Here is a 22,834-nt window from a genome sequence, read left to right on the forward strand (position 1 = left end):
CATGGGGCAGAATGCTGGACACACTGGGGCAATACAGGAGACCATGTGGCAGAATGCTGGACACACTGGGGCAATACAGGAGACCATGGGGCAGATTGCTGGACACACTGGGGCAATACTGGAGACCATGGGGCAGAATGCTGGACACACTGGGGAAATACTGGAGACCATGGGGCAGAATGCTGGACACACTGGGGCAATACAGGAGACTATGGGGCAGATTGCTGGACACACTGAATACTGGAGACCATGGGGCAGATTTCAGGACACATTGAGGCAATGCTGGAGACCCTGGGCAGACTTCTGGACATACTGGGGCAATACTGGAAACCATGGGGCAGATTGCTGGACACACCGGGGCAATACTGGAGACCATGGGGCAGAATGCTGGACACACTGGGGCAATACAGGAGACCATGGGGCAGATTGCTGGATACACCGGGGCAATACTGGAGACCATGGGGCAGAATGCTGGACACACTGGGGCAATACAGGAGACCATGGGGCAGATTGCTGGACACACTGGGGCAATACTGGAGACCCTGGGGCAGATTTCTGGACACATTGAGGCAATGCTGGAGACCCTGGGGCAGACTTCTGGACACACTGGGGCAATGCTGGACACTGGGGCAGATTGCTGGACACACTGGGGGTAATATGCTGGACACACTGGGGCAATGCTGGACACTGGGGGTAATATGCTGGACACACTGGGGCAGACTGCTGGACACACTGGGGAAAGGCTGGACACTGGGGCAGATTGCTGGACACACTGGGGGCAGTGCTGGACATACTGGGGCAGATTGCTGGACACACTGGGGGTAATATGCTGGACACACTGGGGCAGATTGCTGGACAACATGGGGGTAATATGCTGGACACACTGGGGGCAGGACTTGAGGCATGGGCAGAATGTAGATACGGGGCATGATTGGAGACACGGGGCAGGATTGGATCATGGGGCAGGACGGATACGATGGAGGCTGGTGGGGCAGGATGTGGAGATCATATGGGGTAGAATGGATACTCATGAGGGCAGGATGCGAGAACATATGGCTGGAGCCAGGAATGAGAAACGGGGCCAGGGTGGGGAATATTATTACCATAGGGGCTAATTAAGGGATATTATTACTGTAGTGATGTATTTATTTTATTTTTTGAGTATACTGTTTTAAATGGGGGGGGCGGTCCTGTTACTGTGCAGAGTGACACTATATCACCTTTTTTTCTTCATGTGATGTAATGTAGAAGTTGTGAAAAATTAAGTAATGTGTTCTGCAAGCGGAGCTCGAGATAACTGTGTTATTTCCTGCAGAAACGAGTCCTGGCTGGAAGGAATGATGGCGGTCTGTGCTGGATGAAAGATGAAGGACTTCACCTAGAGACGTCACTGGTGAGTCAGTGTTACCTATACACTGACACTATACACTGTATACTATATAGAGGTCCTGTGTATAATGTCACCAGTGATCTCTGTATTACCTCTACACAGACACTGCATACTAAGTACAGATCTCCTGTGAATACTGGCACTTATGGTGATAGTATTGTGGTTTTTTTTTTATTACTGATCAGTATTGTAGTATTCAGTCACTATGTGGTGGTAATATGTGGTCTGGAAATGGTGTTGTGGTATTTGTCCCTTGTATGTAGTATTATTCGGTCACTATGTGGCCTGGTCATGGTGTGGTGGTATTAAGTCACAGGTGTGGCATGTGGGGGTGACACCATTAGGCCCAGTTTAAGTTCTACAAAACAGGAAAACCGTTTTTGGTAACCTTTGTGTGTATTGAGCCGGGGGGGGGGGGGGGGCGCCAAACTCGGGAACAGCCCCGGGCGGCAAAAGCTCTAGCTACGCCTCTGGAAGGGGGTGAGCTCATGCGCAGGGCTCCAAAGCGACTGCAGAGAATTCCAATGACCCAGACGACAGCACTAGCTTGCTGCCAGCATATTTGCACAACCTCCACTTAGGTGTTCCAATATGGTGGCCGCTTTGTTTGTTTGTTTTCAGATGGTGATCGGGGACATCCAGACACATCCAGTTTGCCAAGTCAATTACCGTATATACTCGAGTATAAGCCGACCCGAGTATAAGCCGACCCCCCTAATTTTGCCACAAAAAACTGGGAAAACTTATTGACTCGAGTATAAGCCTAGGGTGGAAATGCAGCATTTACCGGTGAATTTCAAAAATAAAAATAGATCATTATTTCCCCATAGCTGTGCCATATAGTGCTCTGCACCGTTCATATTTCCCCATAGCTGTGCCCCATACAGTGCTCTGCACCGTTCATTTTGTCCCATAGCTGTGCCATATAGTGCTCTGCACCGTTCATTTTGTCCCATAGCTGTGCCCCATATAGTGCTCTGCACCGTTCATTTTGTCCCATAGCTGTGCCCCATACAGTGCTCTGCACCGTTCATTTTGTCCCATAGCTGTGCCATATAGTGCTCTGCACCGTTCATTTTGTCCCATAGCTGTGCCCCATATAGTGCTCTGCACCGTTCATTTTGTCCCATAGCTGTGCCCCATATAGTGCTCTGCACCGTTCATTTTGTCCCATAGCTGTGCCCCATATAGTGCTCTGCACCGTTCATTTTGTCCCATAGCTGTGCCCCATATATGCTCTGCACCGTTCATTTTGTCCCATAGTAGTGCCCCATACAGTGCTCTGCACCGTTCATTTTGTCCCATAGCTGTGCCCCATACAGTGCTCTGCACCGTTCATTTTGTCCCATAGCTGTGCCCCATACTGTGCTCTGCTCTGCACCGTTCATTTTGTCCCATAGCTCTGCCCCATACAGTGCTCTGCTCGGCACCGTTCATTATTGTCCCATATCTGTGCCCCATATATGCTCGGCACCGTTCATTATTGTCCCATAGCTGTGCCCCATATATGCTCTGCACCGTTCATTGTGCCCCATATATGCTCTGCACCGTTCATTGTGCCCCATATATGCTCGGCACCGTTCATTATTGTCCCATATCTGTGCCCCATATATGCTCTGAACCGTTCATTGTGCCCCATATATGCTCTGAACCGTTCATTGTGCCCCATATATGCTCTGCACCGTTCATTTTGTCCCATAGCTCTGCCCCATACAGTGCTCTGCTCGGCACCGTTCATTATTGTCCCATAGCTGTGCCCCATATATGCTCTGCACCGTTCATTGTGCCCCATATATGCTCTGCACCGTTCATTGTGCCCCATATATGCTCGGCACCGTTCATTGTGCCCCATATATGCTCTGCACCGTTCATTGTGCCCCATATATGCTCGGCACCGTTCATTATTGTCCCATATCTGTGCCCCATATATGCTCTGAACCGTTCATTGTGCCCCATATATGCTCTGCACCGTTCATTTTGTCCCATAGCTGTGCCCCATACAGTGCTCTGCTCTGCACCGTTCATTATTGTCCCATATCTGTGCCCCATATATGCTCGGCACCGTTCATTATTGTCCCATAGCTCTGCCCCATATATGCTCGGCACCATTCATTATTGTCCCATAGCTGTGCCCCATATATGCTCTGCACCGTTCATTGTGCCCCATATCTGTGCCCCATATCTGTGCCCCATATATGCTCGGCACAGTTCATTGTGCCCCATATATGCTCTGCACCGTTCATTGTGCCCCATATATGCTCTGCACCGTTCATTATTGTCCCATATCTGTGCCCCATATATGCTCGGCACCGTTCATTATTATCCCATAGCTCTGCCCCATATATGCTCGGCACCGTTCATTATTGTCCCATAGCTGTGCCCCATATATGCTCGGCACCGTTCATTGTGCCCCATATATGCTCGGCACCGTTCATTATTGTCCCATAGCTGTGCCCCATATATGCTCGGCACCGTTCATTATTGTCCCATAGCTGTGCCCCATATATGCTCTGCACCGTTCATTGTGCCCCATATATGCTCGGCACCATTCATTATTGTCCCATAGCTGTGCCCCATATATGCTCTGCACCGTTCATTGTGCCCCATATCTGTGCCCCATATATGCTCGGCACCGTTCATTGTGCCCCATATATGCTCTGCACCGTTCATTGTGCCCCATATATGCTCTGCACCGTTCATTATTGTCCCATAGCTGTGCCCCATATATGCTCGGCACCGTTCATTATTGTCCCATAGCTGTGCCCCATATATGCTCGGCACCGTTCATTATTGTCCCATAGCTGTGCCCCATATATGCTCTGCACCGTTCATTGTGCCCCATATATGCTCTGCACCGTTCATTGTGCCCCATATATGCTCGGCACCGTTCATTATTGTCCCATATCTGTGCCCCATATATGCTCTGAACCGTTCATTGTGCCCCATATATGCTCTGAACCGTTCATTGTGCCCCATATATGCTCTGCACCGTTCATTTTGTCCCATAGCTCTGCCCCATACAGTGCTCTGCTCGGCACCGTTCATTATTGTCCCATAGCTGTGCCCCATATATGCTCTGCACCGTTCATTGTGCCCCATATATGCTCTGCACCGTTCATTGTGCCCCATATATGCTCGGCACCGTTCATTGTGCCCCATATATGCTCTGCACCGTTCATTGTGCCCCATATATGCTCGGCACCGTTCATTGTGCCCCATATATGCTCTGCACCGTTCATTGTGCCCCATATATGCTCGGCACCGTTCATTATTGTCCCATATCTGTGCCCCATATATGCTCTGAACCGTTCATTGTGCCCCATATATGCTCTGCACCGTTCATTTTGTCCCATAGCTGTGCCCCATACAGTGCTCTGCTCTGCACCGTTCATTATTGTCCCATATCTGTGCCCCATATATGCTCGGCACCGTTCATTATTGTCCCATAGCTCTGCCCCATATATGCTCGGCACCATTCATTATTGTCCCATAGCTGTGCCCCATATATGCTCTGCACCGTTCATTGTGCCCCATATCTGTGCCCCATATCTGTGCCCCATATATGCTCGGCACAGTTCATTGTGCCCCATATATGCTCTGCACCGTTCATTGTGCCCCATATATGCTCTGCACCGTTCATTATTGTCCCATATCTGTGCCCCATATATGCTCGGCACCGTTCATTATTATCCCATAGCTCTGCCCCATATATGCTCGGCACCGTTCATTATTATCCCATAGCTGTGCCCCATATATGCTCGGCACCGTTCATTATTGTCCCATAGCTGTGCCCCATATATGCTCGGCACCGTTCATTGTGCCCCATATATGCTCGGCACCGTTCATTATTGTCCCATAGCTGTGCCCCATATATGCTCGGCACCGTTCATTATTGTCCCATAGCTGTGCCCCATATATGCTCTGCACCGTTCATTGTGCCCCATATATGCTCGGCACCATTCATTATTGTCCCATAGCTGTGCCCCATATATGCTCTGCACCGTTCATTATTGTCCCATATCTGTGCCCCATATATGCTCGGCACCGTTCATTGTGCCCCATATATGCTCTGCACCGTTCATTGTGCCCCATATATGCTCTGCACCGTTCATTATTGTCCCATAGCTGTGCCCCATATATGCTCGGCACCGTTCATTATTGTCCCATAGCTGTGCCCCATATATGCTCGGCACCGTTCATTATTGTCCCATAGCTGTGCCCCATATATGCTCGGCACCGTTCATTATTGTCCCATAGCTGTGCCCCATATATGCTCGGCACCGTTCATTATTGTCCCATAGCTGTGCCCCATATATGCTCTGCACCGTTCATTGTGCCCCATATATGCTCTGCACCGTTCATTGTGCCCCATATATGCTCGGCACCGTTCATTGTGCCCCATATATGCTCTGCACCGTTCATTGTGCCCCATATATGCTCGGCACCGTTCATTATTGTCCCATATCTGTGCCCCATATATGCTCTGAACCGTTCATTGTGCCCCATATATGCTCTGAACCGTTCATTGTGCCCCATATATGCTCTGCACCGTTCATTTTGTCCCATAGCTGTGCCCCATACAGTGCTCTGCTCTGCACCGTTCATTATTGTCCCATATCTGTGCCCCATATATGCTCGGCACCGTTCATTATTGTCCCATAGCTCTGCCCCATATATGCTCGGCACCGTTCATTATTGTCTCATAGCTGTGCCCCATATATGCTCGGCACCGTTCATTATTGTCCCATAGCTGTGCCCCATATGTGTTCGGCACCGTTCATTGTGCCCCATATATGCTCGGCACCATTCATTATTGTCCCATAGCTGTGCCCCATATATGCTCTGCACCGTTCATTGTGCCCCATATCTGTGCCCCATATCTGTGCCCCATATATGCTCGGCACAGTTCATTGTGCCCCATATATGCTCTGCACCGTTCATTGTGCCCCATATATGCTCTGCACCGTTCATTATTGTCCCATATCTGTGCCCCATATATGCTCGGCACCGTTCATTATTATCCCATAGCTCTGCCCCATATATGCTCGGCACCAATCATTATTGTCCCATAGCTGTGCCCCATATATGCTCGGCACCGTTCATTATTGTCCCATAGCTGTGCCCCATATATGCTCGGCACCGTTCATTGTGCCCCATATATGCTCGGCACCGTTCATTATTGTCCCATAGCTGTGCCCCATATATGCTCGGCACCGTTCATTATTGTCCCATAGCTGTGCCCCATATATGCTCTGCACCGTTCATTGTGCCCCATATATGCTCGGCACCATTCATTATTGTCCCATAGCTGTACCCCATATATGCTCTGCACCGTTCATTGTGCCCCATATCTGTGCCCCATATATGCTCGGCACCGTTCATTGTGCCCCATATATGCTCGGCACCGTTCATTATTGTCCCATAGCTGTGCCCCATATATGCTCGGCACCGTTCATTATTGTCCCATAGCTGTGCCCCATATATGCTCGGCACCGTTCATTATTGTCCCATAGCTGTGCCCCATATATGCTCGGCACCGTTCATTATTGTCCCATAGCTGTGCCCCATATATGCTCTGCACCGTTCATTATTGTCCCATAGCTGTGCCCCATATATGCTCGGCACCGTTCATTATTGTCCCATAGCTGTGCCCCATATATGCTCTGCACCGTTCATTGTGCCCCATATATGCTCTGCACCGTTCATTGTGCCCCATATATGCTCTGCACCGTTCATTATTGTCCCATAGCTGTGCCCCATCTATGCTCGGCACCGTTCATTGTGCCCCATATATGCTCTGCACCGTTCATTATTGTCCCATAGCTGTGCCCCATATATGCTCGGCACCATTCATTATTGTCCCATAGCTGTGCCCCATATATGCTCGGCACCGTTCATTATTGTCCCATAGCTGTGCCCCATATATGCTCAGCACCGTTCATTATTGTCCCATAGCTGTGCCCCATATATGCTCTGCACCGTTCATTATTGTCCCATAGCTGTGCCCCATATATGCTCTGCACCGTTCATTGTGCCCCATATCTGTGCCCCATATCTGTGCCCCATATCTGTGCCCCATATATGCTCGGCACCGTTCATTGTGCCCCATATATGCTCTGCACCGTTCATTGTACCCCATATATGCTCGGCACCATTCATTATTGTCCCATAGCTGTGCCCCATATATGCTCTGCACCGTTAATTGCGCCCCATATCTGTGCCCCATATCTGTGCCCAATATATGCTCTGCACCGTTCATTGTGCCCCATATATGCTCTGCACCGTTCATTGTGCCCCATATATGCTCGGCACCATTCATTATTGTCCCATAGCTGTGCCCCATATATGCTCGGCACCGTTCATTATTGCCCCATAGCTGTGCCCCATATATGCTCGGCACCGTTCATTATTGTCCCATAGCTGTGCCCCATATATGCTCTGCACCGTTCATTATTGTCCCATAGCTGTGCCCCATATATGCTCTGCACCGTTCATTATTGTCCCATAGCTGTGCCCCATATATGCTCGGCACCGTTCATTATTGTCCCATAGCTGTGCCCCATATATGCTCTGCACCGTTCATTGTGCCCCATATCTGTGCCCCATATATGCTCTGCACCGTTCATTGTGCCCCATATATGCTCGGCACCGTTCATTATTGTCCCATAGCTGTGCCCCATATATGCTCGGCACCGTTCATTATTGTCCCATAGCTGTGCCCCATATATGCTCGGCACCGTTCATTATTGTCCCATAGCTGTGCCCCATATATGCTCGGCACCGTTCATTGTGCCCCATATCTGTGCCCCATATATGCTCTGCACCGTTCATTGTGCCCCATATATGCTCTGCACCGTTCATTTTTGTCCCATAGCTGTGCCCCATATATGCTCGGCACCGTTCATTATTGTCCCATAGCTGTGCCCCATATATGCTCGGCACCGTTCATTATTGTCCCATAGCTGTGCCCCATATATGCTCTGCACCGTTCATTGTGCCCCATATATGCTCTGCACCGTTCATTGTGCCCCATATAGGCTCTGCACCATTCATTGTGCCCCATAGATGCTCCACATAAATCTGTGCCGCTGCTGCAATAAGAAAAAAAAACACATACTCACCTCTCTTGCTTGCAGCTCCCAGCGTCTCGTTCCGGCGCCTCCATCTTCCTGGCGTCTCTGCTCTGACTGATCAGGCAGAGGGCGCCGCGCACATTATATGTGTCATCGCGCCCTCTGACCTGAACAGTCAGAGCGCAGACGCCGGGAAGATGGAGGCGCCGGGAAGATGGAGCGGCGCCCGGCGGCTGGAACGCGGACAGGTGAATATAAAATACTTACCTAGTCCCGCCGCTCACTCTGCCTGTCCCATGGTCTTCAGGGCCGCAGCCTCTTTCTCTATCAGCGGTCACCGGCACCGCTGATTAGAGAAATGAATACGCGGCTCCACCCCTATGGGAGATGGAGCCGCCTATTCATTTTTCTAATGAGCGGTCCCACGTGACCGCTGAAGAGGGGAAGAAGCTGCAGCACAGAAGACCGTGGGACGGCAGGGACAGCGCGAGGATCACCGGGACTAGGTGAGTATGCCTCAGCGCCCTCACCCCCTCACCCGCCGACCCTGCCACCCACCTTGACTCGAGTATAAGCCGAGGGGCACTTTCAGCCCAAAAATTTGGGCTGAAAATCTCGGCTTATACTCGAGTATATACGGTATATATGTAGATATATAATATAATGTATACAGTAAGGTAATGTCTCCTATGGGCTGTGGCTTCAGAAGCTTGCAAACCAGTGTACTACTGACCTGTGGTATCTCATGCAGGTCAAGAGCAGTCTCCTTAGTCACGCTGACAGAGAAAGCTTTTTAAAAGGCATCCTGCCTGAAAGATTAAACTTTAATTAGACATTGAGTGACTCAGTGGGTTTTTATAGTAATTAAGGGAGTTGGATTGGGGAGCTATGAAAATGGTCATATATGAAGTTAGATGTCTGAGAGTTGGTAGTCCAGTCACTGTATCCCTGTGTGTATACTGAGATACTGGCTGACAAGAGGACTGTGGGTGTCATCAAGGGTTGTTCGGTTAAAAGCAATTTCCCACTTGAGTATGACAAACACTGCTAGAATTAATAGGACTTAGAATACAGATAATTAAAAAAAAAACAATAATTTCCTTTTATATTGTTTTCCAATTGGGTAACCAAGTGTTGTATAGACTTAACCGACTCCTTGGGGCATGGACTATGTGCTTCCCTAATGGTTGATATGGCTATGGAAAGATGCTGCTCTCCGGCCTCCAGGATAGCGCGGCATGGCTTACCCAAATCAACGATGTAAAAATACATGTATGTACAGTCTAAGTACATGGGGGGGGGGGGATGCAAGAGAATGGTCTACGGGGATATGATCTCTTATAATCCATAATCAAAAAATAATTCTGTTCCTGGCTTCAGATCTTTCTTGGCGGCGAAGAGAATTGTTGAGGGTCTCTCCATCTCCAAATGTCTGAACTTTTGACTTGAGATGGCCCATCTTACACGAATGCCACCCAGACATGCTGTCCACATTTGGAAGGATGATAATTCAATTACAAGGCACATTAGTAGTATTAATGCATTTTTCAGATATCTGTGCGTATTTTCTTCTTTTTTTTATGGTCCATAGGTTCTCCGTGATGATCACAGACCACCTCCCCCTCTTTAAAAAGCATGGATGGTCTCCACGTTATGCCCAACTTTAGTCCTGTCCTCCATTATTATTAGTCCTTTCAATTCCTTTCCATCTCGGGAGTCTGCAATTCCTTTTGCCTAGAATAGAGGTAGGAGTCCTAAAGATCATTAAGTTGTGATTGTAAATACTTTATATTATAACATTTTGATATATCTGGCTTTCAGCTTCTTCAGTTAACGAAAGACCAGGAAATCGGCAACAAATGGAGAAGGAAATGGAGGATGATCTTTCTTGCTGGTAATGTCCTGCCCACATATCTGTCCACATTCCGATTTCTCCTCCATACACTTAATTACACCCCATTCGGTAGGTCAGAAGCCGCAAGCAGCATGAATTATTGAAACAAATCAGGGATATCCTGGAATCACATGCCAAAGAGAAGATGAAATGAAGCACAAAACTACAGTGTGAGAACAATTTTACATGGAATAATCTGTCGCGTTATCACCCACCTGACGAATCATCCCATGCAGTTGGTGGTAAATTGTGGCTGTGTAATTTTATTATCGCCGCTGTATAGATTAAATTGGGGGGGACCCCTGTTGTTTCCTCCCAGTTTCCAGGACATGAATGAAAATCATGGTGCCCTACAGCAGAGATTTAGAGATACTACCCCCTTCCCAAAGAAAAATAGAAATGAATATATGGCTTGGTCACGTAGATATACATCTCGCAATATTGCTGCCCTTACAAAGTAATTTTCCTCCTATTGAGCCCCTAGATTCCCCTTTCATTGAACCCATGAAGCCAACAAACATGACCCACACACTATCATCCTCCATAATTAATTCCTCCACAGTGTGACCCCACTGTATCCCACTCAACTACCGTGGCACTGCATGGTGATCCCAAATCAGTATGATCCCACCTGTGACACACACACAGCCCTTCATGCAGTATAATGGCCCCCACACCACTTTGCACAGTAACAACGCCCTCAACACAGCCCTCAAATAGCCTTCCATACAGTATAAAGGAATCTTCAAAGCCCTACAAACATTCTCATGCCTGCTACGTAGCCTTCCATATAGTAGAAATGGCTCCCCATAGTCCTCTATATATTGTAATGCACCCCTATAGTCCTCCATATATTGTATTGCACTCCATGGTCCTCCTTAGTTCTCCACACAATATATTGCACAGCCCATATTTTCCTTATATTGAAATGTATAGCCCATAGACTCCCATGAGTGTACACTGATTTAAAAAATTATACTCCTCCTTGGTCCCCCTGTTTAGGTCTCCTCAGCGTGTCTCAATATAATAATTAACTTGTATAGCGCCATTAATTCCTTAACGCTTTACATACATCAGCAACACTGTCCCCCTTGGGGCTCACAATCTAAGGTCCCCATTAGTATATCTTTATAGTATATAAACACATAATACATAGACTACATGTGCACTATTACACTGGTGCTTTCACCCCTCCGAATTATACACACTATCTATGCATCGGTATTTCTAGTGTGTATTATGTAATCACTAGTGTTGAGCGATACCTTCCGATATTCAAAGGTATCGGTATTGGATGGTATTGGCCGATATCCCAAAAATATCGGATATCGCCGATACCGATACCCGATACCATTGCATGTCTATGGGACAAAAATATCGAATGTATCCTGGATGGTTCCCAGGGTCTGAAGGAGAGGAAACTCTCCTTTAGGCCCTGGGATCCATATTCATGTAAAAAATAAAGAATAAAAATAAAAAATATGGATATACTCACCCCTCCGGCAGACCCTGGCTGTCACCGCCGCGAGCGTCTGCCTCCGTCCCTAAGAATGCAGTGAGTGAAGGACCTTCGATGACCTTCGAAGGTCACCTGACCGCTCACCTGGCCGTGATGTCATCGAAGGCCCTTCCATCACTGCATTCTAAGGAACGGAGGCAGATGCTCGCAGCGGTGACAGCCAGGGTCTGCCGGAGGGGTGAGTATATCCATATTTTTATTCTTTATTTTTTACATGAATATGGATCCCAGGGCCTGAAGGAGAGTTTCCTCTCCTCCAGACCCTTGGAACCATACGCACCGCACACGCCGATTCCGATATCGCAACAATATTGGAACTCGGTATCGGAATTCCGATACAGCAAATATCGGCCGATACCCGATACTTGCAGTATCAGAATGCTCAACACTAGTAATCACAGTTCTGTACTATATACCCAAACACACAGGATTTACCTTTATAGTACACTGCATCTTGCAATATTTTTTTGTATAAATCATTTTTATTGGTCACAGCAATAAAAAAAAACGAAGGCAAACGTTACAAACTGGTAAATCTGTGCAATGATAGGCAGTAATTTTAAGTCGAACAAGAGGAGCATAGTTACAGCATTTATGTCTTATGATTTAACTTTTCTGATCAGCAATGCTCCTGGCTATCCCGAAATCATGAGCTGATAACAATAAAAAACAGCCGGGATAGATGGTACCAATTGTTAGATTTCTTTGTGGATATTCAAAATACAATATGTATAATCGAACTAGTTATGAGGAGGACAAACATAGAAAGTAAGGAAGGGGAAAGAAAAAAGAGGGTGGGAAGAAGAAAAGAAGGATGGATGAGGGTGTGGGGAATTCAGGGAAGGAGTGTGGCTGCCCCCGCATCCCAGCGGACAGGACGCACGCCGAGGAACGGCCTGGAAGCATACGAGAATAGGCTATAAAGTGCGTCGGGTTCTGGAAACCCAGAGATCTAGTTCAGGAGTTTCCCTAAAAGCGATCCAAGGGGCCCATATGTTGTAAGTTTTCTCTGCGCTACCTGGTGACTGATTTATCAACTGCTCCATTCTATAGATGTCATTAAGTTCTGCCACAAAATCTGTACGGGAAGGAAATTTTTCTTGTTTCCAAAACCTAGGGATCAGATTTCTGACTGCAGTAAGAAAGTGTCTGAGGATACCCCTCTTGAACCTAGATATTGATAGGTCGCATAGAGACAACAATGCTAGACTTGGTGAAGGTTGGATCTGTGTGATAGACAGCTTATTATGAAGTTTAAAGACGGCCAGCCACAAATCCCTTATGGGGGGGCAGTCCCACCAGATATGCATGTAGGAGCCTATTTCCTTTAAACATCTCCAACAGACGTCAGGAGTCGTGGGGAATACCGCATGCACCATGGAGGGGCATCTATACCATCTTGCTAGAATCCTATAGCTCCTCTCCTGTGATACTGCGCATAATGACGATCTGGAAGAAAAGAGAAGAATTTTTTCCCTATCTTCAGATGACAAGGGTCTTCCTAGGTCGCCCTCCCATTTTGAGAAAAACAATGGCCAACCCTGCAGCGGAGCCCTTCCCTCTTGGAAGATTTTATAAAGCAGCGAGACAGTATGATCTGGGGGATTTGCTGATATGCAAAGCTTCTCAAAGGGAGTTAGCGGCCTGTTGATGTTGGCTTGTTTAGAGATTGAGTGGATATAACTTTTTAGTTGTTCATAGAAGAACCAATCAACAGAGTATGATTCCTCCTCTGGGAATAGTTCCCTAAGGGACTTCATCCCAGTTTCATTTAAATAGTCATGGATGATGGGTTTTGAATCTTTTCTTTTATTTAGAAATGTCTCTCTATTCAACCCTGCCGGAAAAGCAGAATTATCGTAAATTGGAATTAAGGGGCCCGGGAGGGTTGTGATCTGAAAGTCTTTATTTCGGTTTTTGATAAGAAGCAACAAGTTTCTCGTAAGGAAGGGTATGTAGGTGCCCGGCCCTAGCCCCTTGCCTCCTTTCCAAAGTACAATTTGGGAGTCTCGTCCATTGAGATCATTTTCTAAGTTAACCCACTTTTTGTTGTTTTTACTGTGATAAAGGTCTAGGATACAAGTTCCCATTGATGCATAACTATAAATCGCGAGGTCCGGGAGACCCAGTCCACCTGTCGATTTAGATCTACTCAATGTTGTATATGAAATACGTGCTCGATTATGAGACCAAATAAAACGAGTAATTATTTGTTTGAGGCGGGAAAAGAAGGAAGCTGGTAGGTATAGGGGAATTGTTTGAAAAAAATATAAGAGGCGAGGCAGGAGGTCCATCTTCACTGCATTGATTCTACCCAGCCAGGACAATTGGAGCTTGTGCCATTTCTCCAAGTCTGAGTTTGTTTTCTGTAGGATTGGCGCAAGGTTGGTTTCAAACAGTTTAGACGTTTTGTTTGTAATTTTGATACCTAAATAAGTAAGGGAATCAAAGCTCCATTTAAATGGGAAAGCCCTCCTTAATTGATCCACCAAGGGGAGTTGGAGTGATATGTTTAGGATTTCGGATTTATGGGAATTCATTTTGAAGTTACTTAGGTGGCCAAATTTATGTAGCTCCGAAATAATGTTTGGTAGGCTCGTAGAGGGGGACGTAATATATAGGAGAATGTCATCTGCAAAGAGTGCCAGCTTATGTTCTTCAGAACGTAATTTTATACCATTAATTGATGGGTTATTTCTCAGGGCCACGGCTAAATGCTCCATTATTAGGATATATAAGAGGGGAGAGAGAGGGCACCCCTGCCTTGTACCATTTCTGATCGGGAACATTTCCGATAATGAGCCGTTTACCTTGACCTGAGCACTAGGAGAAGAATACAGGGCGGAGATCCTACGCAGCATGTTTTCTTTTAGGCCAATTTCCTCTAGAGTCTGGGAAATAAATTCCCAATGGACCCGGTCAAAGGCCTTTTCCGCATCAATTGACATGATACACAGGGGGTCCCCCTCTCTGCCCGCTCTGTCAATTAGAGAGATAGTTCGGATTGTGTTGTCCCTCGCCTCTCGCCCTGGAACAAAGCCCACCTGGTCCTGGTTTATTAGTTTTGGTAAAAGGGGGCATAGTCTATTGGCTAACATTTTTGCATATATTTTAATATCCAGATTTATTAAAGAGATCGGGCGTTAATTATCGCACGTAGAAGGGTCCTTGCCAGGCTTAGGGAGAACTGTTATGTGAGCGATGAGTGCCTGTGTAGGGAACGAGCCCCCAAGAGAGACAAAATTACAAGCCTTCAGAAGTATTGGACTAAGCAATGTGTTGAACCACTTGTAGAAGCCTGCTGAGTACCCATCAGGGCCCGGGCTCTTGCCCTGTTTCAAAGCGCTAATGGTTTCGGACACCTCCTCCACTGAGAATTCCTTTTCAAGATCAAGTAGATCACCTTCAGGCAGAGTGGGTAGTTTATGTTCCTGTAAATATGATTTGATTTTGTTCCGGAGAGAATGTAGTGGAGCCTCTTTATAGTGTCCCGTTATGTTGTATAGAGATTTGTAATATTCACTGAAGTTGGAAAGAATATCTTTGGTGTTAAACACTTTCTTCCCCTCTTTGTTTTTGATAAAGGGAATATAGGTATTGGGATTACGTTGATTGAGGGCTCTGGCCAAGAGTCTACCACTTTTATTACCGAGCTGATAGAAGCGGCTCTTGAGTCTTTCTCTGAGGTATTTAGATTTTTGGTCTATTATAGATAGCAGTTTTTGTCTGGCCGAGGAGAGCCTAGCAAATGTGCTGGCTTCAAGGTCTCGTTTATGTTTGTTTTCTAATTGGTGGATTTGATCTGTTAAGCTAAGTATTTCCGCCGCTCTTTCTTTTTTTAACCTCGCGCCATGGGAGATGAGGACGCCTCTTATTACACTTTTCAAAGCCTCCCATTTTATAGTAGGGGACGTGGTGTCTTCCTCGTGGTCAGTCAGGAAATCTGTGATTGTTTGATCAATCTTGGATTTACATATGGGATCCTGTAGCAGGTTTTCATTCAGACGCCAGGAGAAACCTGGTCTCGAGGCAGAATGAAGTGAGATTGTTAGGTAAATAGGAGCGTGATCTGACCACAATATCGACCCCACGTCCGCCTTTACCTGCATATCAAGCAACTTATGTGTTATGAAGAAATAATCTATTCTACTGTAAGTGTTGTGTATTTTTGAGAAGAAGCTGTAATCCTTAGTTGTTGGATTAAGGACCCTCCAGACATCTACCAGTCTCAAGCTGCGCAGCTGGGATCTTATTTTTTTAATAGAAGATGTAGGATATGAAGACTTACCCGAAGAGACATCCACCGCAGGGTTCATAGGAATATTAAAGTCGCCCCCAAGTATCACAGGAGAGGAACCAGCAAACTCCTCGAGACGTCTTCTGCAGTTGGCTCCAAACTTCTGTTGCCCCTGGTTTGGGAAATATACGTTAGCGATTACAAGTTTATGTGCTGCCCATGTGATGAGTAGGAAGATATATCTGCCGTTTTTGTCAATTTGTGAGTCTAAGATCTCAGGCACAAAGGATTTGTGAAAGGCTATTGAGACACCTTTTGATTTTGAAAATGAGTTTGGGCAGTGATACCATTTAGGGTAATTTTTTGTGGTACAATGTGGCAACACACCAGATTTGAAATGTGTCTCTTGGAGCAGTAGCACAGAGACCCTCTGTTTGTGGCTATCAAATAGGACCCGCCGTCTTTTTTCAGGTATATTTAGCCCCTTAACGTTGAAGGAGCAAAATTTAATTTCATCCATTATCAAATACCTTTATGCCATTCCGCAGTACCATGCGCCCCATCCGCCAGAACACGCGACAGCCAGAGGTAGTAGGGAAGAGACAGTAGGAGGGAAGGGAAAAAGGTGGGGTAAAGAAGAAATAGAGCATGGAAAACATGAAAGAAGGTGCGTTAGGATTGACACACCAGGTTAGACTATGCATCTGTATATTTAGGGCAAAAGAATGGAGAAGGAGAAGTCTCCTCCCTTCACCCGAGCACCTTAAGTGGATAAGGGAAGCCAAGGGAGATACCGATCCCCCCAACCCCCACGAACTTGGTAAGTCCCATAAACGAGAATTTGCAAACATGTAACGTCTAGTTAAACAGGATAATTGTCCTTGCACCGGCGAGATGTCCCGCATGCCATCAGAGAACACGGAGAGGAAAAGAAAAAAAAAAAAAAAAAAAAAAGGGGAGGGGGGGATAAATTCACCGATGACAGGCAAGACACCACGCGCCCAGGTGCTCAAAGAATAGGATCAAACCTCCAAGGCGAGCCCGCTGTGGGACAAACCGTCCCGCCAGGAGACTCGGCCTACTAACAATAAGTGTTCATGGGACCACACAGCTGCAGCAGAGTATCTGGGCATATTGCAACAATGAATAGAAACTAATTGAAACTAAGAAGAAAATGGAACAAATGAAGAGGGAAAAGCTTCATGGGGGATCTGAGGAGCCTTCGTTGGCATGACGATTCTTGGAACGTGGAACCTTGAGCCACCTTGGAGGAGCATCTGGAAGTGTCGGAGCCTGAGGCCAATCTGGGAGATCTATTAGTGGGAGTTCAAATGTTCCTAGAAAGTTAGCCAAGTCCCCAATCCGGCGGAAGTATGCGCTTTTGCCACCTTTGAATGCTGTTAATTGAAAAGGGAACCCCCACCTGTAGGGGATATCTCTTTCCTTGAGAGCTTCCAGCAAGGGCTTCAGAGCTTTGCGCAGGAATAGAGTGCGCCTGGATAAGTCTGATAGGAGTAAGATTGGATGACCTTCAAACTGGAGCGGTCCCTTTTTCCTAGATGCCATCATGATGGCCTCCTTAATTCTGAAATAATGCACCCTGCAGATGACATCTCTAGGGCGCGCCTCAGACGTGGGTTTAGGACCAAGTGATCTATGAATCCTGTCGAACTCGATGGTGTTGTCTCCATGGTCGCCGAGAATGTCCAGAAATATTCTCTGAACTGTACGGTCTAGGTCCTGAGGACTGACCGATTCTGGTAGGCCACGTATACGGATATTGTTGCGCCTATTGCGATTTTCCTGGTCCTCAAGGCCAGATGACATTTCCTCCAGTTTCATGGTGTGGTCCATTAAAATTTCTCTGTGCGCCTGAAGTTCCTGTGAGATATTCTCCAGAGTCTTTTCTACATCTTCTATGCGCGATGTAAATTCTGTCTGTAAATTATGTATCTCTTTTTTGTACGAGTTCTCAAGCCTGCACGCAAAACTTTCCAGATCCGTTTTAGTTGGAAGAGCTTTAATGTATTTACTCAGTTCAGCTATATTCATGTCCTCCGGCATGTCTCCATCTCCCCCACTGTTGTCTGTTGTTTTTTTAGGAGAGATCTGTGAGGTCTGTGGCTCCTTTGGGGAGGAACTATTTTTGTGCGGTGTTTGCGACATTGCTGATCTGGTGTTCCTTGTTTGAGGTGGCTGGTTTAAGAAACGTTCCATGTCCTCTATATGAGGTTCCTTGTGTAAGCTTGCGGATTGCCCAGAAGTCTTCCTAGTTTTACCCATAAATGTCTGCTGCTATTAATTGTACATGGTAGTGTTCAGGGGAGCATGGGGGTGCAGCGGTCACCGCTTCAGACAAAGCCCTCCATCAGCAAGCCCCCTCTGAGGTGCATTAGTTATGATCTTGAAGTTAGTGGGGCATATATAATGTCCAGGTCCAGAAAAAGGGAGCCTCTAGATGTTATGTACAATTCCAGCACTAGGTGTCGCCAGAGGTCTGGACTTATAAATTGTAAGCTTGTTATGTGGTGAGCTGAAGTTCTTTTTCTGATAATAAAGTAGATAAGGCACAATGATAGCCCAGTAAAGGGTAATGGTAGGGTGTCTGCACCGCTTCTGCAGCAAGGATGACAGGCAAAGCAATATGCAGGGGTGCCGGGTGTCTTGGGTATTCCTGCCCTGAAATGGTGCTTCTCTATGAGGAGCCCCGTCCCCAAGATGGCGTCCACCCTCTCACTGGCGGGAAAACAATCAGCGCTGACGGTGCAATGGTGGGTGCCCTAGGGGCTCCCTTAACCCGCATATAACAGTCCTACCTTCTTTTCCTCCCTCTTTAGTGAGGTGCAGTCTTCAGGGTTTCCCCAGCAGGGATTTCAGAGTGCCCGCAGCGCTCTCTCTATAAGTGTTCACCTCGTGCCGCCTGTCGGGCCTCCCAGGGACGAGACACCAGCTGACTGCCCCCTGTGGTTGTTCTAGGCCCGCTCCGTGAGGCAAGCCCGAGGTCCGCAGGCCGCAGATGCCGGTGTGTCCTCTCTGCGGGTCGCCTCTGAATGTGCAGTCCGGGCTCCAGGTCAGGGGAGCACCTGACTTCAGCGCTCTGGATCTGTCTGGCACCGCTTCGCCGGCTTCCGGCGCCTCACAGCCAGGTGCCGCAGGGACCACTCCACCGAGGATGCCGCAAGTGAGTGTGCCCCTCACCGAGGGGTTACCTGAGGGACCCCACTTCCGACGGTGTTTGCCGCTGATCGCCTCTGTCCCAGGCGCCGTCCTTCTAGCCGGTGCGGGTATAGCAGGGGGCCGCTGCAGCGATGGAGGATAGGGAGGGCAGGAAAGCTGCTGCACGCGCGCATAAGCGCCAATCTTCCCCCGGCAGTCTCCTTGCAATATTTTTTTAATTGTTTTATTCTCTCCACAGGTTGAATGCTTCAAAATGCATCCAATGCCGATCTCTGCTGTGCTTTTTTTTTCTTGTATTTTGTTTCTAGATTAAAATGTATTTTGCCTCGGCCTCATCACTTTTTCCACAAATAAAATGTTGTAAAAGTTTGCCATGATTTTGTTTGCCTCTGTAGTTTAGTGGTGGGGTGTAGTGTTGGTTGAATATATTTCGCCATATTCGGCATCTGGATATATTTGTTTAGTACTGATGATAAATGCATGTTAGGAAGATTCACTGTCCTGAACACATGCTGCAATTTAGCATTCAGGACACTGCAGGGAAAAGAGGGAAAGACTCCCCCCACACACCTGCAGCAGCGACGCGCGTCTGTCTCCGCCCTACTAGCGGTAAGTCAGTGTCCCGTTCCCCACCTCTCATTTATTTCAGCTGTAAACTGTAATGAAAAGTGGCCTGATGCCCAGCTGAAACCAAACATGAGAGCTGCGTAATCTGCTTGCATAATCTGCCTGCCCCGTCCAAGTGATAGGTGTGCAAATATGGGGCTCACTGGCAGTACTATCCCATTGCGCAGTACTGCCAGTGGTGCCAAAATTGACGCAAGCAAATGTTCCACCTCCACTGCTGACACTGATAATCTAGAAGTGTGAATGCTCTCTTACTCACTCTGCCACCATCTTTGTATACCATAGGGGGGGAGATGTCCCACAAGGGGGGTAGGAGGGAGAGGCAAACGGCCCTCACATGCGGGTTTCGAGGTGGCAGCGCCACAAAACCCGCCCACACTGTGACATCTCCACCATCCCGAGGTGGTGGCATCAGGCCGTCATCACTGTGTGTTTTATATGTAGAGCTCAATCTGATTAATGGTGCTATAGGTAAAATAATATATTCACCATTAATTCCATAGCGCTGTACATATATCAGCAACACTGTCCCCATCAGGGCTCACAATCTCGGGTCCCTATCAGTATGTCTTTATAGTATATAAATACAATATATAGAATGCATGTACACTATACACTAGTGCTGTCACCTCTCTGTATTATATGCACTATATACACACTATTACACAAATGCAATCACCTTTCTGTACTATATACCCAAACACACTATATGCATCATATTCACTCGCTTCTGTTATATACATGCTACAGGCACATGTACAAATTCTATATACACTGATGCTCTCACCTCTGGATGGGTCAGCAATAGTGATGAGCAAGCATGCTTGCTAATGTACGGTACTCACCTGAGCATCACAGCATTTCCGGGATTATTCAGCGGGAGCTCGCCCTGCATGTTTGGCCGTCTTTAGAGAGCCAATCAAAAGGCAGGGATTGTCTGCCACGCAATGTAATGCTGCAGCCATGTTGGTTGTGGCATTACAGTGATTGGCTGGCCACAGTGTCATCAGGTGTATATCAGACCTGGCGCCGCTCTGCTGGTCACACTCTGCTCCAGAAACACCAGTCTAGGGAGAGGTGCTGCTGAGCTAGGAACAGAATAGATGGGGGGTATCAGTAAGTGTGGGTATACAATTGTGGAATCCACAAATCCCGCTAAACCAAGAGTCCTTCTGAAGGTGGGCAGGCAGTGTATGTGGCAGACTGCAGTGCATATAGCAAGAGGGTCCATTGCAGTTTGCTGCTGCTGATAGAACAGATACAGTATTTGTAGACAGACAAAGCCCCAGGTATCCGGGGCCAGGAATATATATATATATATATATATATATATGTATATTTATTTATTTATATTTTTATATAGAGATTATATATATATATATATATATATATATATATATATATATATATATATATATAATTTTTGCGTCTTAATCCTGATTATGTTATTTAAAAGCAATCCAGAGGACACTTTTTTTCTCCATTAGCTTGTTGGCACTGCAGAATACAGTCAGATCCTTTCTATAGAATAGCATTAAAATACAGCTACTATAAACTGGTTTGGCGGTCACATCTCAGCATGCATAAAATTCTGCCTTTTTTGTTTTACTGTAAACATTTTTTTTTTTTTTTTAAAGTTCTTGACACCAGTTGGTTTTAAAAAAAATCTTTACCTACAGGGCATATTTTACAATCTGTTTTGTCCGCCACACAAATCGCCTGTCATTATGCTCAAAATTGTGCCACCCCAACAGGCACGAAGAGGCAGTGTGGTGGCCGCAGACAGAAGGGCAACTGTTCCCCATAACACCAACACAATGGAAGTTGCCAGTACAAGTGTTAGGTCTTCCCAAGTCTGGTGGTATTTTTTTAAGACTCTGCTGATAACCCTAAAAAGGCCATTAGCACCACCTGCCATGCCCGCATCAGCAGGGGTAGCAAAACTACCATCCTGAGAACCACCAGCAAGATCAGGCACATGGCAGCAAAGCATCCGACTTTGTGGACCAAACCCCAGGGTCCAGGAACACTGTGTGCATATGACACCACTGCTTCTTCTGCTCTTGTGCATGGAAGCCAATTCCCTATCTATGATGCCTGTGAAGATGCCTCCTGCCCTGCACCTGTCGTTGCACACACTCAACTAGCACCATCATCAAGCATGTCCACGTCTTTCTCCCAGTGCAGCGTTCAGTTGTCCATACCCCAGTCCTTGGAATGCAAGAGCAAATATGCTGCCAATGCCCCAAAGGCCACATTACTAAATTCACACATTTCTCATCGGCTTGTGCTCGAAATGTTGCCTTTTAGGCTCATGGAGATGCAAGCTTTCTGCAGTCTGATCGCAGCAGTTGTCCCAAGGTACTCGGTACACAGCCACCACTATTTCTCCCTGTGCGCCATCCCCGCATTACACAAGCATGTATCCCACAACATTAGCCGTGCCCTCAATAATGCTGTTACTGGGAAAGTCCACCTAATTATGGACACGTGGACAAGTGCTTGTGGGCAGGGACGGTACATGTTGCTGACGGCACATTGGGTTATCCAGGGTGCGGATCACAGGTGATGGTGAGGTCCGGGCAGCCTGGAAGCGATTAAGAGTCCCCAGGTGGGGTTCGAAGCCTTCCTTACTGCGCTTTAATGTGCGACCCTTGCTGCCTGAGACTTCTCACAAGATCCTCTCTCTCTCTGTCCTAAGACAGTACCTGCATGGCAGGCAACGCAAGCCTTTTTACAGGTGTCTCTACTGCGGCGACTTCAGGCTCTATATGCTTCTGTGCCTTCGGGTGTAGTTGTGGACAGGCAAATTTAAATCTCCTGCCCTCTGGTTTCTGCTTTGGGGCATGCAGTCCCACACAGCCTCGAACTCCCGGTGGCCGGTTCCTGCGCTTCAGTGTGAAGGGAGCTCAGTCGC

At 47.1% G+C, this 22,834-nt stretch overlaps 1 long non-coding RNA gene across 2 annotated transcripts in view; it reads left to right on the top strand.

Moving 5' to 3' along the window:
• LOC138658376 (uncharacterized) overlaps positions 1-19,659 on the top strand; it is a 99,636-nt gene extending 79,977 nt beyond the window's left edge. Inside the window, exons 3-6 of one of the 2 annotated variants that reach the window (XR_011317477.1) lie at positions 1,316-1,393; positions 10,285-10,357; positions 10,431-10,527; positions 19,529-19,659. This is a non-coding gene — a long non-coding RNA (uncharacterized lncRNA). The remainder of the gene's footprint in view (positions 1-1,315; positions 1,394-10,284; positions 10,358-10,430; positions 10,528-19,528) is intronic. The other variant, XR_011317476.1, reaches the window with a different exon arrangement.
• The last annotated feature ends 3,175 nt before the right edge of the window (positions 19,660-22,834 follow it).

The sequence above is a fragment of the Ranitomeya imitator genome, chromosome 1, assembly GCF_032444005.1.
Source record: "Ranitomeya imitator isolate aRanImi1 chromosome 1, aRanImi1.pri, whole genome shotgun sequence".
Classification (NCBI taxonomy): domain Eukaryota; kingdom Metazoa; phylum Chordata; class Amphibia; order Anura; family Dendrobatidae; genus Ranitomeya; species Ranitomeya imitator.